Below are 12,931 nucleotides of genomic sequence, written 5' to 3'. Positions count from 1 at the left end.
GCGGGCGAAAGAAATCTTGTGACCTATATACGAAGTCAAAAGATTTAGGGATGACCCATCTAATTATAGAAAAGGTAGCCCATTTATACAGCAACTTGATAAAATAGAAGTACGGCTGTCATACCTTTCTGGATGTCACATCATTTTATCCTTCTTGTGAAGAAAGGTTTACATTTGCGTTGCGCTTGAAAGTGACCAGTAAAATAGCAAAAGGCATCTTGAGGTTGGAATATGTTTGTCAAAAGAGTAAATTCGGATTTTTAGAAACGATTTGAGTAACTGGAAGTAATGAAAAAAAAAACAAATGGCGCCGGAATATTTGGTTTCTGTCACATGTGTTCTAGCCTACAATATTTTTTTGCCGCTTAATTTAGGTAAAGAAAGAATTTTAGGTCCGCTAATTATTCGCGAAGCACAGGAACTTGTATTCCTACGGAAACTAGAAATTTCTCAACTTCATGAGTAGTACCCGAGTCTTTTAAATTTTGTTGTGCGGGTTCACCTGCTCGATATTGTAGCGCTGCAGGATGGTTGGGACGCTTCTTGCGCGTAAGTGGAACGTGAATACGACAGCTGCCCACGCCCTAATGTCCGAATCGTCATCGGAAAAGTTTTAAGGCTCAGGCCAAGAGTAGCAATTTAAACCGATTACCATAAAGTTTAGCACACACCAGCTCATGAACGATAGAGTAGAGAGGGGCAAAAGTACGCATTGGCCTTTTCGAAGCAGACGAGTAAAATAAACTGGCAACATTGTATGAATATGCAGTATTATAACGTCAGTTAATCACACATGTAAACACATAAGATTCCATTTAAATGGAGCGAAGCTATAAGGAAAGTTGTGATTTGAGCTGTTTTGATCTAATTTTCTTAGTTTTGGGAACTATGATTGACCTATTCGGAAACTATAGAAACTCGAAAACAACAGAGTCCAAAAAACTCTTGTATAATTGTGGTTTGCAGGGTGAATTTGTTTTGCCGGAAATATTTTGATGTTTGTCATGAAACTCAAACCAGTTGGAAAACTCATTGTGGGACAAAAGTACGCACTAAGTGCCATTAACCGTAATGAAAAAATGTGTTGAATAATTATGTTTTTGTACAGAAATCACTTAAAAATAACTAGTGATATGCGGATGTGCTCCGAAACTAAGGAATATTATGGTTTCATGATTTTTTAAACGGAATCTTACAACCATTTTAATATTTTTGTTGATATGCTTTCAAAATGGTCCTTGCGGAATAGGGGCTTTTAGAAGCCAAAGAAAAGATGAAAAATATAAGGCCAAATACCATCCAATATTTATTTTCGCAACGGGGATGATGTCCACAGATCGGAAAATGGCCTAAGATGGTCGAATACCCTCCAATATGTGTATTTCCGTAATCGAGATGATGTCCAGACACTGGATAACGACCCCTGACACCAATTTTGTTTCCAAAAGGCGTTTTCCGGTTTCTGGAAAACAACAAAATGTGATCAAATACTAGGTAATATGAGTATTTTCGAAATCGGGATGATGATCTGAGACCATTAAATGACCCCAGACGCCATTTTGGATCCCAAGATGTCGAATTCCGGTTTCTCGGAAACAACCCAGAATGGTCGAGTACCCCCTAATATGTGTATATCCTTAAATCAAATGACGCCCTGAGACCGGAGTTCAATTTCAGACGCCATTTTCAAATTCTAGATGGTGACTTCCGGTTCGTCTGGTGTCGTATTCAGGTCTTTTGGCACCATACTCATATGCGATGGTATTTGGTTAATTTTGGATGTTTTCCAGAAACCGGAAATCACCATCTTGAATTTAAAAATCGCGTTTGGAGTTTATTTCTGGTGTCTGCGTATCATCTCGATCCCTAAAATACTCATATTGGTATTCGGCCATTTTAGGTTGTCTTCCGGAAACTTTTTGATCTCAGAACATCAATTCGATTCCGAAAATATCAGTATTGGGTGGTATTCAACCATTTCTGGTTGTTTTTCGGAAACCGGAAGTCGCTTTTTTGGAATCTAATATGGCATATAGAGTCGTTTTCGGGTCTCTGTGTATCACCCCGGTTCCGAAAATAAACTTTATTAACTTTTTTCTCTGGCCTCTAGAATCCCCAGTGGAATCTCGTCTGGAAGGTCCATTTTTAGGATATGTCACCCAAGCATATCCACAGCTAACCGAGTTTCCGGTAGTAAGAAAATTATTTCGGGACACCACTCTAAGGCAGAATCAGTGCAAAACCAGCGAAAAACAATCAACTTTATTAAGCATACCTAGTGTAATAAATACACTGTTCATACAGTGCGAACTTTTGCCCCGTAAACTGCGTAAATTCTCAAACAAAACAAACAAAATTCTACATTCTACATTCTACAAACAAAATTCGAAAAACTCTGGTAATACGTTTTGAAGGCGAAAGGTTTATGTACCACTGGGAAACAAAACCGAATTTTATGATAATTGTTTGCAATAGTTCTGTTGCAAAAACAATTAAGTGCGTACTTTTGCACCTCACTACTCTAAGAGGCACTGAGACTCTTCTACTTCACAAGATTGAGTCAAAAACTGACGTTTGATTGATGGACGGCATTGCTCGGATATAATCGCCCCGAACCACTGCCTCGCTATGATGAACGGACGCCAAAGACTTTTTGCTGCGAACGAAACCCTTTACCGAGACCCACCGTGGTGTAATCTGAAAGAATTTTAACTGGCCGAAGTCGCCACTGAATTTTTTGCACCTTGGATGACGTTGCCGGCAGTTGTGCTTACTATAGATTTCACAAGACCCTACGATCTGGTAGATTTAACTCCCGTACTACGTATACCTTGAGTAGGACGCCTATCAAACCGGCAGGAGTCGAGGAGGACTTAAGAGAGCTTGGCTGCCGGTAACCACAAGTCTGTCTCATTTGTAAAATTACGAAACTGAGAAAACAGCTTCGAAAGGTATTTTATTCACGCTCAGTTTTCACCTAGGTATTTAAGGTGAATTATTTCGACAATATTCATACTATAAAATAGTTTGCATACTAGCCTGCACAAATTACGTTGTTAAAACCACTAAAATCTTTGATTTCATGATTGAGTGGGACTGATTTGCCGTTACACTCTACACCGAAGAAAAAACTGCAAGTCAGTCACATTGCCACGGTGATGCAATAGTGCGTGTTGACGTGTTGTTTTTCGTTGTCGTAGAAAGCTGTCAGCCCTTTCCAGTTCCAGTCCATGAGAACAGTTTACAAAAAACCAGCGTTGGAAAGTCTCATGATGTACGGAACCGATGGAAGCTCATCCGGTGAGCATTCGGATGAAGAAACTGATGCCGGAACTGCAGTTGGTTTATCCCACAACAAATGTCAAGATGCTCAAAATCCGTTCTAGGCTCGAGCATCACTTTCGCAGGTATCTTGGGACGATTCCCTGGATTCTGATGGAAGTTTTTCGATACTGAAGATTTTCCGGCTAGATCCACGAAGAAGCAAACCAAAGATGTCAAAGATCAATTAATTTTAGAGGTACCTACCCAAGCAACAATTCTATAGCTATTTGGTTTTCTAACGGTTTTATCACAGCAATAAATATTACCAACGGTTTTATGGCGGTTAAACCCGTTGCCGAAAATAGCAAGTCGTAATGAACACTGATAGCTGTCAATAGAACTCTAATAAAACTTACAATAAAACCGGCAAGAGTCAATGCGATTTTGCTTTATTATTGGTTTTATTATAACCATCTATTGCCCCATAAAACCACTCCAGCTTGCTGTCATATAACATAGAAACCAGTTTTATTGCGATCATTCAAAATCTAAAAACTAAAGATGCACCGAATATTCGGTCGCCGAATATTCGGGCCGAATATCAGCAAAAATTGGATTTTGCCGAATATTCGGCTCGCCGAATAGTAAGTTTATTATCCAGCCGAATATACCGAATAAGCCGAATAGTGGCCAATGATTATCAGAAAATAATATAAAAGTATAGTGCAAAGTTTTATGAACGGGGGTAAACGAAAACTGAAGATGTAACTTGGGCTTAGAAAGGAATATATCTCATTAAAACGGAACACGAACCGCAATCTCCACACAATATTTCATGTCTTATCTGGATGAGGTATATTTTTTCGGAGCCAAAGTCACATCCTCAGTTCTCGTTCATTTCTCGCATTTTATTTATTTATTTTTATCAAAAACACTCAAAATATAGTTGTAACACAAACTTCTAAATTGTGTTAACCATAATCCTCATAAACATTATTTTTGAACGACAACTCAAATAAGAACAAAAGTAGGTGCGCTACGGATTAGCGTGCCTTATTCCATAGGCGCAAAATTGATTATTTCTTGTGCAATAGTTCGGACAGTTTTCAATCGTTTTCGTACATGAACAATTGGACAGCGAAAGAAACAATTTAAACTTCAAACAATGCCCATTTGGTTATTTTGTTATCATATGATCAACGTTGTATTCAGCCGAATATTCGGCCGAATATTCGTCTCACCGAATAATGGATAAAAGGTTATTCGGTATTTGGCCGAAGGTCGAATAGTGCTTTTCGGTGCATCTCTACTAAAAACTACCAGTTGGCTATGAAAAATATCTCATAAAATTGTAATAAGTGCTCAGTTTTAACCTGTCAAACTTGTAAACAAATATATGCAGGCAATGATATACATACAGGTGAGACGAAAGCGGCTTAGTTGGTTTAGTGTGATACAGAATTCTGTCGCAGTCTTCGTAAGATGTGTGTAAAAAGCTTTAAAGCATCTTGCAGCGCATTTGTGAACATTGATGACGTAGAACTCTAAAAATCTAATAAACTAACACGGCAAACTTAGTGCTGTTCGGTAGTTTTTTTTAAATTTTATCGCCAGTTTGTCTTGTTTTGGTTGAAAATAATTTCCTGTGTCGTTAAATTATGCGTCCTTAAAAATAAGGTAGGGGCAAGACACTATTGATATATTTCGAAATATATTCAATATTCAATTAAACTAAGTATGTATCGTTGCATTTTTTGTGCACCTCTCTATTTATATCAAAGCTCGTTGTTTCCTCATTATCGTCGGTGTGATGTCAGATTTTTCATAACAATGAAGTTGTCTAGGCCCCAGGGATTTACCATATTTTTCTCTAATAATACAGGCATCCAACCTTTGCCGCACCTTACAACATATATATTATTGAACTAGGCTTATTGCGGCTAGTGATGGGAAATATCGAGCAAAATCGTTAACGATAACATCGATAGTTTCCTGGCTTGTATCGATAATTTTTGCAGGGTTGCGAGGTCGCAAAAGCAAGGATAATGTTTGTTCACTTTTAAATTTTACTAAAGTCTTTCGGCTAGTAGAGAATTGGGAACAATAATTGGCTATTTCGGAGCACTACTGTATGATATTTTGAAAGTACAAGAAATAATTCGCATACTTTGTGCCACCTGAATTGCCGCCTGCGACTTATCGATAATTATCGTTAGCGCTAAGATTAAACGATATTATCGATATGAAGCAGCTATCGATATTAGCGATAAATATCGATAACTTTCCCAATACTTATTGCGGGTACGATTGATACCAACTACAGGTCGGACTCGATTATCCGGAGACTCGATTATCCGGAAACTCAATTATCCGGAATTCGACTATCCGGAATTTTAGACTCGATTATCTGGAATTTTATTTTTTTGGTGTCCGTTTTCAATTTTCATTCCGAAACTTTGCCTTTACCATCCCTTCAGGCATATTTGTTATCATTTAAGTCACTTCCGGCATTTTTGGGACATGTTCGAATTAAGTGAAAATAATCAAATGTTCAATTTTTTTTTTTTTGCTTCTTTAGATTTCATCCCCTTTCGCCTCAGAAATAACTTCTGGTTACGCCACTGCATCATACAAGTAAAATAAAGAAAAGAAATATATATTCTATGTTCGTTAATCGCAAAACTTCAGTATTTTTTGTGTGATTCGATTATCCGCAAAGCTCGATTATCCGGAATGAAAATTTTTTTGATGTTCCGGATAATCGAGTCCGACCTGTAATTACCAACCACGCCATATTGATATTTTTGAAACTTTTTATGATCTTGAAACGAAAAGCGAATCGTCGTCTGACTAAAAAATAAATTGAACATCCAAAGTTGATTTTGATCTATCTCTGTATTGAAGAACACGGCTAGATTTTTTTCTGAAAAACTGAGCTGAAACAATCCAATTCATTTTTGCTAGAAGTTCCTAGAATACTAATTTATAGAAGAGTAAGAGCCGGGGAATGCTTATGAATTTTTTGTCCATTTACTAAGATCTATTCAGAATCTTTTTCTACATCTCAACATTGTTAGATATTTTTTACTTTACCTTTACAAATAAAATGATATGCTTACATTAGCTGTTTTCTTACCTAATACAGTAAATGTAACTGTTGGCAAATGAAACAAATTTGTGAAGCAAAAATCAAAATTGAATCTATTTAAACTTTTACTTCGTTGTAATTGTTAAATGTTGTTTGCACAAAAAAACACTCCAGGCACAACATCACCAAGTGTATAAAGTTCTTTCGAGTGTAATTAAATATATTTCTGAAATGCAGGGGAGGCTGAGAAATAAAATACGCAAATCACTGAACAAATAATTTATTGTGTCTGTAATTACTATAAATCAGTGTTTAGTCCCACGTCACCATGTCATACAACCCTAGGGCTATACTGCCGGTAACCGCAAGTCAGTCCCATCTGTAATTTTGTCAATTTTGAGTTAGCATCGGATTTTGGCCTAACTTTGAGTATATTTTCAGATGTACCGATAAAAAACAATGGTTTGTTCAACAAAAATGGAAATCAATACCAAGTCGAATTGTCTCATTATGCAAAGTAACCGCAAGTCAGTCCTAGAAGAAAAATAACCGAAAGTCAGTCCCGATTTATAAAAACATGCATAATACAACAGTAAAATGGATGGGGAGTGAAGAAGAGAAATTCGATATGACCGTTTAGATAAAAATAAGTTATCTAGTAACAATTATCAATTATTGGGATTATTTTTTAGTTTGAATTGGTGATGAATTTATGCAGAGCAATTTTCTGCTTATACGAATTCAGGTCAATTTTTTTTCTTGGTTCGCTTCTTCGTGGCTCTATCCGGAAAATCTTGAGTATCGAAAAAACTTCCATTAGAATTCAAGAAATCTCCAAAGGTTATGCTCGAACCTCAAATGGATTTGGATCATCTTGAAATTTATTGTCGGATGAACCAACTGCAGTCCCGGCTTCAGTTTCTTTATCCGAGTTCCCACCGGATAAGCTTTCATCGGTTCCGTACATCATGAGATTTTCCAACGTCGACATTTTTTAAACGGTTCTCATGGACATACACTTCCTAATAGCGAAGAATTGACAGTCTTCCACGGCAACGAATAACAATTCGTCAACACGCACTATAGTTTCAACATGGCAATGTGACTGACTTGCGGTTCTTTTCTCTTCGGTGTAGAATGTAACGGCAAGTCAGTCACACACAAGGTTTTTATCATAAAATCAATGATTTTAGTGGTTTTTACAACGTAATTAGTGCAGGCTAGTATGCAAACTATATTTTAGCATGAATATTGCCAAAATAATACATCTCAAATAAGTGATAACTGAGCGTGAATAAAATATCTTTGATATTTTTGAAACTTTTTATGATCTTGAAACGAAAAGCGAATCGTCGTCTGACTAACAAATAAATTGAACATCCAAAGTTGATTTTGATCTATCTCTGTATTGAAGAACACGGCTAGATTTTTTTCTAAAAAACTGAGCTGAAACAATCCAATTCATTTTTGCTAACAATGAGATCATTTTTGTAAGCCCGTACTATTTTGATGACGCATAAATTTTGAGCGCCTTTGTTTTAAAAATCCACGACAAAATTTCATGCGCATATGCTTGAGAGCTACAAAACCTACCAAAAACCCCTCTTTATTGCTTATCTTTCTACAATATCACCATCAAATAAAATTGATTGCACGATGATAACCAACACAGGTGAAACATTTCTCCCGCGACGAGAGATTTCCTTATTAAAAAAAGTGGCGTGATGTTCTGGTGTGTGTGCAGGAACGGCACAACAAATCAACTTATTACGGTTGCTGTCAAGCAATGAAAAGTTTATTTGGACTTATTGTGGCAAGTATCAGAGCGCAATAATGCAACCAAACTTATTGCGCTTAAAGCAGTTTTATTGCCATTCTTATAATTGCTTTAATAAGCTTGGCAAGGGTGGGCCACCTGGCTGTAAAACAAACTTATAGCGGTTATCAGAAGGTTCTGATAGTATTTCTAGTTTTAACAACAGTTTTGCGAAATTGGTCATGAAAACCTTTCAAAGAATGCAATACGACTTAAATTGTTACTTGGGTAAGAAGCGGAAGAAGCACAGATTCCACTTAATGGCCAATAAAATCGAATCTCTGAGGGTATGCCGGAAGTTCTATAAACAGTCATATCAAACTTCTCTTCTCCACTCCCCATGCATTTTATTGTATTACGCATGATTATTTTGACGTGGGACTACGTATTTGTTTTCTATACTGGTATGCATTCTGTAAAATTGGACATAAAACTGGCAAATGCTGCGTCAGATTTCAAACGCTAATAACAGCATAGCAACATGATGGATAACAATAACCAATATGTTGTTGGATAGATAAAATGTTGGACAATTTTGTAATACGCTAGTTATCATTATTTTTTCATTGCAAAGCGGTAAAAATCGATAAAAAGTGTCAAGGACAAATTTACGCGTACAATGAACCAATCACACGCGAGCATTCCTAGCACAGACGACATGAATAGACACCAACCATTCCGTGATATTCTCTGTTTCAATATCAGAAACAAAATTCACAGAGTCTCCCCGTCCCAATAGGTTAATTTATGTTTGCTTCCATGAACCTAGACTAATTTGATGTCTCGAAGGTAAAGGTTTTTCGAAAAGTTCGAAACAACCCTTTCTCTTGAACATTTTCTAAGCCTGCTGTTAAAGCGTAACAGAAACTGATGTCTTGAAAGAAAACATGCTGGTAAAAGCAACAGTACCGTAGAGTATATGTGGAGCAGAGAGCCGCTAGTTTTTCGTAGTCCATCATTGCAGTGGGCACGACTTCTATTCACGTGCAATCAAAACAGTAATTCTGCTACTGATGGTGATTGAAAGTTTATCTCATGAATATGATTACCATAAAAACCATGAATTACTCAACAAGAATTGAACATTTTTGCAACGGTTATAAGTTATTTTTATTTATTTTTTATCTTCGATATTCACCAAATAATCGTGACCGACATAATATTGAACGAGTAAGTTCCAAGAATACTAATTTATAGAAGAGTAAGAACCGGGGAATGCTTATGAATTTTTTGTCAATTTACTAAGATCTATTCAGAATCTTTTTTTACATTTCAACATTATTAGATATTTTTTACTTTACCTTTACAAATAAAATAATATGCTTACATTAGCTGTTTTCTTACCTAATACAGTAAATGTAATTGTTGGCAAATGAAATAAATTTGTGAAGCAAAAATCAAAATTGAATCTATTTAAACTTTTACTTCGTTGTAATTGTTAAATGTTGTTTGCACAAAAAAAAACACTACAGGCACAACATCACCAAGTGTATAAAGTTCTTTCGAGTGTAATTAAATATATTTCTGAAATGCAGGAGAGGCTGAGAAATAAAATACGCAAATCACTGAGCAAATAATTTATTGTGTCTGTAATTACTATAAATCAGTGTTTAGTCCCACGTCACCATTTCATACAACCCTAGGGCTATATATCTTGTAGTATTTATTTGCGACTACCATTCAATGATTTTTCCTTTAGGACTGACTTGCGGTTCCTTTTCATTATGGGACGGTTTAACTTGCTATTGATTTCAACTTTTGTTGAACAAACCACTATTTTTTATCGGTACATCTGAAAACACATTCAAAGATCCGATCCGATATTTACTCAAAATTGACAAAATTACTTGCGGTTACCGGCAGTTGACCAAGTATCAAGAGAGTGGCTAAACCGGACAATAAGCGGGGAATGTGGTGAGAATGCCCTGCAAAAATGGTTTTCACCACGGATTCAATCGGAACAAGATGCAAAGAAGCGCAGTGTGGGACGCTTGAAAGGTTGGAGACAGGCATATCTGATGATTTTTCTTATCAATGTTGTTCTGAGGATTCACTGGTGCAATATAATTTTTCATCATGTTGGTTTGACAGTAACTCTCTCATTTTAACTGGTTCGAGCTTGGCCGTATATATTGCATTGTAAAGAGGACCAGACTGCTTGGCATAATAAGCTAGATCGGGCATTCGAAGACCACGTGCCCGCCGTTCTTTCCACCGCAAGGTACTCCGGTTACATGGGAGCTGCTTGACCGAAGCGGTGCAGGTATTTCTTAGCCCATTATAGACCGGAACTGCAGGTGAAGGTTCGGACACTCACCTCGGAGGTGACTCTCCAGCTTAAAAACCTGGATGAAATCCCCAAGGGGTGCGATGTTGCACAAGCCCTCAAAGAGAAGTGCGGGGTGGAGATGGCCACTGAGGCAATTCGCTTCCGAAAGGGTCCTTCCGCCTAGCATCGGCAGATGCGAACTTAGCACTAAAGGAAGGCAAGCTAGAGGTCGGCTGGTCAGTATACCCTCTGGGTATACTCCAACAAGCAACCACTGAGTCGTTGTCGGACATCGCCATCGTATCCGATCCCTACCGCATCCCTCCCGGAACGGTAACTGGGTTGCAGATAAGTCCAGTACGATGGCCATAGGGAGGACGAGCAAGTTCTAGGTTCAGGAGGTTGTTTCAACCTTATGAGAAGGGTAAGTGGTTGCCAAGGTGAACGAAGTGTTCTACTGCAGTTGCTTTGCTCCGCCACGTTGGTCTACCGAAAGGTTCACCCAGATGGTCGACTTGTTAACCATGGAGCTGACGGGCCCAAAGTCATTGGTGGTGGCGGGCGACTTCAACGCTTGGGCTGTTGAGTGAGGAATCCGCTTTTCGAACCAGAGGGGTCAAATCTTGTTGGAGGCTTTGGCAAAGCTCAACCTAGATCCACATTGGGAACAAATATACATGCAGCAGAAATGGTGCGGATTCGATCATAGACGTGACGTTCTCCGGCCCAGGACAAATCAAGAACTGGAAGATAGACGCTATACTAATAGCTACCATCAGCCGGTTTGCTGTAGTGTTGACAACAACAAGAGTTGGCTCCGCCCGACTGCCGTCCAACTAGTTACTGTGCTATCACGGGCCTGCGACGCTACCATACCTAGGTATCACCAACCAAAGAACGGAAACCTCCGGTTTACTGGTCGACTGACGCGATAACTTTCGCAATGCGTGCCTCCGTGCAAGACGGAGGATGCAGCGTGCGCAAAACGAAGGACAGAGTGCCGCGCAGCATTCGGTTCTGCGAGATCGATGCTAATGAGTGCGATTGAGACAAGCAAGGGGGCCTGCTTCGATAGGCTATGCGCGAGTGCTAATACGAACCCGTGAGGTAACGCTTACAGGATAATAATGGCCAAGACCAAAGGCGCGCAGGCACTTGCAGAGCGATCCCCAGCGACCAGCGACTTTTTACACACCACGAGCCCTTGGCCTCCGGCAGTCGAGTCTCACGGCTGACGTTCCAGTATCTCAGACTGGTCGGACATGGTCAGAGATGGTCGGACAGCCTACCGAACATCCAATCCGTGAGTAACGACAGCCTTGTCGAGATCGAGGGAGAGGTTAGGGTTACGAATGAGGAAGTCATCGTGGTCGCCAACTCCCTAAAGGTAAGTAAGGCAGCTACACCGGATGGAATCCCTAACCTGGCAATAAAAACGGCCCCGGGTTGTTTCGGGTAGTCATGCAGAGGTGCCTGGATGACTGCCTCTTCCCGGTGAGGTGGAAGCGGTAGAGATTGGTCTTACTGCCGAAGGTTTAGAAACTGCCAGGGAAACCATCAGCATACGGGCCTTTCTGCCTGCTGGACACTGCGTGCAAGGTGTTTTTCTGGAACACGGCACTATGTCGTATGATATCCGAAAGCTCAGCGATATATGTCGAAAACTTCTTGCCAGCGTGGTTTCGTCCATCTAAAGGTATGGTGGGCCGGTATGGTCCAGAGCTCTAAGAACTAACAGTTACCGAGGCAAACTATAAAGTACCTACAGGCTCATGCAAGTGCGTATCAAACAGTGTCATACGACGCAATTTGTGTCTTGTTCGGCATGATGCCTATCAGCATCGCCATCAAGGAGGACAGAGAAAACTTCGAGCTACGTGACACAAGGAACATACGGGAAACCAGAAGGTCATTCTCGATGTCCCGATGGCAGCAGGAATGGTCCAATCCCACGAAAGGTGGATAGACGCACCGACTAATTACAAAGGTATTTGGTTGAATCGGGAAGCACTTTCACCTGACACAGATCCTGTCAGATCATGGTTGCTCCAGACAATATATACACTGGTTCGGACTTGCGGGGTCTCAAATATCTCCTGAGTGCGTGGATACGGAAGAGAATGTTGAGCATGTCTTTTTCGTACACCCTTCTTGCGTATGTAAGAGGAGTGACATGATGGCAGTGAGCGGGCCAGACACATCTCCGGACAACCTAGTGCGGAGGATGTGCGACGACCCGGACATCTGGAGCGCGGTAGTGCAGCTGCTTCTCATATTGTCCTCAAACTGCAACGTGTGGAGTGAGTCAACCACTAACTGCCAGTGGTAGCTAATTGCCAGTCTCCAGTTAGTTAGCTAGGGGGTTATAAGAGTATAGAGAGTGTACTTACTTTACTTTACTTCAATTTGTTGGCTAACGGACCATTTACCGGTTTAAGGCCGAACGAATTAGAGATGTCCAGCTTCTTCTGTCTTGGGCAGCCGTTCTCTAGTC

This window comes from Wyeomyia smithii, chromosome 2, assembly GCF_029784165.1.
Source record: "Wyeomyia smithii strain HCP4-BCI-WySm-NY-G18 chromosome 2, ASM2978416v1, whole genome shotgun sequence".
Lineage (NCBI taxonomy): Eukaryota > Metazoa > Arthropoda > Insecta > Diptera > Culicidae > Wyeomyia > Wyeomyia smithii.
The sequence above is the reverse complement of the archived record's forward strand: the minus strand, read 5'-3'. Positions refer to the sequence as shown.